This window comes from Mus caroli, chromosome 9, assembly GCF_900094665.2.
Source record: "Mus caroli chromosome 9, CAROLI_EIJ_v1.1, whole genome shotgun sequence".
Taxonomy (NCBI): Eukaryota; Metazoa; Chordata; class Mammalia; order Rodentia; family Muridae; genus Mus; species Mus caroli.
The window spans coordinates 89,275,235-89,279,284 of NC_034578.1; positions in this window are offsets into that span (position 1 = coordinate 89,275,235).

Here is a 4,050-nt window from a genome sequence, read left to right on the forward strand (position 1 = left end):
GCACAAATAAATAATTAAAATAGTTTGGGTAAGAGTTGACTTTGAGGGAATCAAAAACACATGGATTTGAGAAAAAACTCCTTTAGGCCAAACTCATTTTAATGACTTTAAAGGCTTTGCAAATGCAAAACATTTGAAAAATGGGGGATATGATGCAGAATCTAAAACAGCTCCAATTTTCACTAGATTTTATTACCTAGGAGAAGGAATCACATTTTCCCCTTTGTAACATCACCTTCCCTGAAATCTTTACACAATCATCCCCAAAATTCCATCAACTCATTACAGTATCATGTATATATAATAAAGACAATATCACACCATCAACCTTACATGTTAGGCTACTTACATAAGGAAATCTCTCATCAATATGCTATAATGCATAATGTTGATAGACACGTGGTGGTTCACATGTTTTAGTGGCATAGCTTTCTATGGTCTAGCTGAAGAGTGGTGTCTGAAGAGAAGAGGAGAGTGACTTGTCTCATGTCATGTATGTAAGTGGAACAGAATTTCAAATTAAATTATTTAATGATATCTTTCTAATAAATAAACGCGATTGGCATCTTCTCAATAATTCCCAGTATTCAGAATTTCTTGTTCCCTCTCTCTCTGCCTCTCCCTGTCTCTCTCCCATCTCTTTCTCCCTGTCTCTCTCTGTCTCTTTGTCTCTTTCTTTCTCTCTCTCTCTCTCACTCTGTGTGTGTGCTTGTGTGTGTGTGTGTGTGTGTGTGTGTGCATGTGTGTGTAAAAGCCAGAAGACAACCTTGGATTACTTTACTCAAAAGCTGACCACCTTGATTTCTGCAGAACCACTTTCTGGTCTGGGACTTTCCCATCATACTATGGGAAGCTATGAGCTTCAGGGATGTGCCTGCATCTTTCTCTACATGGCTAGGTTTATAAGCTCATGTCACTGAGCACGGTTTACTTACATGGGTTCTGGTGAACAAACTTATGTCTTCACTCAGCGTTTGTGGCAAGCACATTACTAGCTGAGGCATCTCTCTAATACCCTCGCTCTTATTATCATTTCTTGCACTTCACATGGGAAGCTACTTGAAGTAATAATAGGTGGTCATATTTTCTGTCCCAAATAACTAAGCTGCCTTAGTTAAACATGCATATGGATGCAGAAAATGTTCACAGAGTTGGAGAACCATAGAGTAGTTTTATTCTAAATAGACATATACAGGTAAAGTTTTCTGGATTTGTAAATCATATTCATGTTCAAAATTAAATATGGAACAAGTGTAAGTAACATGATGCTTTATAGACATATAGGGAGAAAGAAATAGAAGTAGGCATTGGACAAACTGATTGGCACAGGAGGTACTTGTTCCATGATGGTTATCNATTCTAGTTTTATAACTACTCTATGAGCAGAAACTGTACTAAAAAAATCTCAACAAAGAATGGCTAGTTTTGGCTAACACATACAGAGAAAATTAAGTAACCACAAAAAAAGCCAAGTTAAAACAAGAAAAGAAAATGTGTGTGTGTGTGGGGGGGGGCAAGCCAATAACTGTAGTAACTAACCAAAACACGAATATAGATGTGAGCAAGCTATATTTACAGATTAACCAGGACTCTTCTATAGGATGCAAATTTGAGGGACAAAGTTAGATGCTTACATTAAATAACTGTCATTAGTCTTGCAACTCATTTTAAGGAACACAGACTTTTTTTTACTAAAGTACCATGAATATGAAGCTGGGTCTCCATTAAAATGAAGTGCTTATGTTTGCACTGAATAAAAAGAGGAAAGGAACTCAAGTCAGGAGGCTAGATAGACATCTGGCTTGAAAATCAGAGCAGGAGGAGTAGAAATACAAGGACAAACATAAAAGGAAGTTCAAGCATAGATTTTGAGTGGAATTAATGGCAATCCATATCATTGCAGAATGGTAATTTTTAACTAAGAAGATTGAGCACATCAGAGGGCATAGCTCTACAGGGGAATAATAGAAGAATCCAGTTTTTTTTTTTTTTAATGATGTAAGTAAGAGTACAGAAACTAGCTTCTGACTTAGATGTCACTGACACTGAGTGATGGATGCCNGTATCCTCTTATATTCGTTGCCAAGGACAAAGGTCACACCTTGGCAAATAAACAAATGAGATGGAGACATCATGCAGGGAATTCTGGGGATCTGTGTACAGCAGCCTCATCTGGAGTAGAGACAGGAGCAGCTTCACATTCCCCAGAGCTCAGCAGTGTTTAGGCTTAGACAGGAGTCAGTTCAGGTTTAATATTCACATCAGAAAGATTTGAAAAGACATAATCTGAACACATAACACCTCATATATAAGAAAATAAGGTGAAATATGGTTCAACAGATACTTTGTTCAGAGCAGCTAGTGTTAGTTTTAAATGAGGATATCCACCGTATAATACCCACATAGCCATGCAATATGTTTGGCCATACCAATCATTTCTTAAGCCCAAACCTTTCCTCCAGGTATGTCTTTCCTCCTTGTTTTTACATCTGAAATGAATACACAAGGTGTGTCTTTGTGAGTTTCTCTCATCTCACATAATTTATTAGTCAAAACACCCATCCATTTTCCTGTAACATAATTTCATTTGTTCGCCAGGAGAAAACTATTTTATACACAAATACAGCATTTATTTGATCTATTCATTCATTGCTGGACANCTAAAAATCAATTAATTTGAATTAGAAAGACAATAAAGGCACACTAATGAAGTGTTGTTCCTGTTGTTGTTGATGTTTTTGATTATTGTTATTTTCTAGAAAGGAGAGACCAGGATCCATTTGATAGCCAGGGCTACTTGGTGGNCAAAAAATAAAATAAGGAGAGGACTATTGGTTCTAGGAACTCTATGTTGTTCATTTCTACAAACACCTGGTATTTCAGAATGTGATTGTGTAATATATTTTTATTAATCATTTTATTCATTTACCATTCAATAAAATCTTTCCCAGTTTCCTGTCAACAAACTCTCTAACCAATGCCCCCTCCCCTTTGTCTCTATAAGCATTCTCATCCACCCACATATCCACTCCAGCCTCACCCCTCTAGCATTCCCCTATGCTAGGGCATCAACCCTTCACAGGACCAAAGGCCTCCCCTTCCATTGTTGCCAGATAAGTCTATCCTCTGCTACATATATATCTGGAGCCATGGATCACTCCACTCTTTAGTTGGTGGTTTAGTCCCTGAGAGNTCTGGGTGGTCTGGTTAGTTGACATTATTTTTCTTATGGGGTTGCAATCCCCTTTACCTCCTTCAGGCCTGCCCCTAGCTCTTCCATTGGGGTCCTAGGGCTCAGTCTGAGAGTTGGCTGTGAGTATCTGCATCAGTATAAATCAGGTGATGTCAGAACCTTTCAAAGAACAGCCAGCCATACCAGGCTCCTGTCAGCAAGCATTTCTTGGCATCAACAATAGTGTGGGGGTTTGGTATCTGCAGATGAGATGGATCCCTAGATGGGACAGTCTTTGAATAGACTTTCCTTTAGGCTCTGTTCCAGTGTTTGCCCCCATCTTTCCTTTGGACAGAAACATTTCTAGGTTAAAAANTTTGAGATGTTTGGGTGGCTCCATCCTTCAATTGAGGNCTGTGACTATCTACTAGAGGTGGTCTCTACAGGTACTATTTCCACCTTTTTGGGTATTTCAGCTAAAGTCATCCAGTTGGGTCCTGGGAGCCTCTCACCTCCCTAGCATCTGGGACTTCATAGCGGTTACTCCTAGTTCTTCGTCCTCACTGCTGCATATTCATATTCAATTCCTGACCCTATGTACTTGTCTCCTGTCCCTTCCCATATCTGATATTGCCTGCTCTTTTTTCCCTCCCCATCCTCTCTCCCTCTCAGGTATCTCCCCACCTCTACGTCCTGTGATTATTTTGTTCCCCCTTCTATTCAGAATTGAAGCAACCACATTTCTTCTTAATTTTAAGTTCCATATGATTTGTTGGTTGTACCATAGGTATTCTGAGCTTTGGGGCTAATATCCACTTATCAGTGAGTGCATACTATGTGCCTACTATGTGTCTTCTTTTGTGTCTGGGTTACCTCAC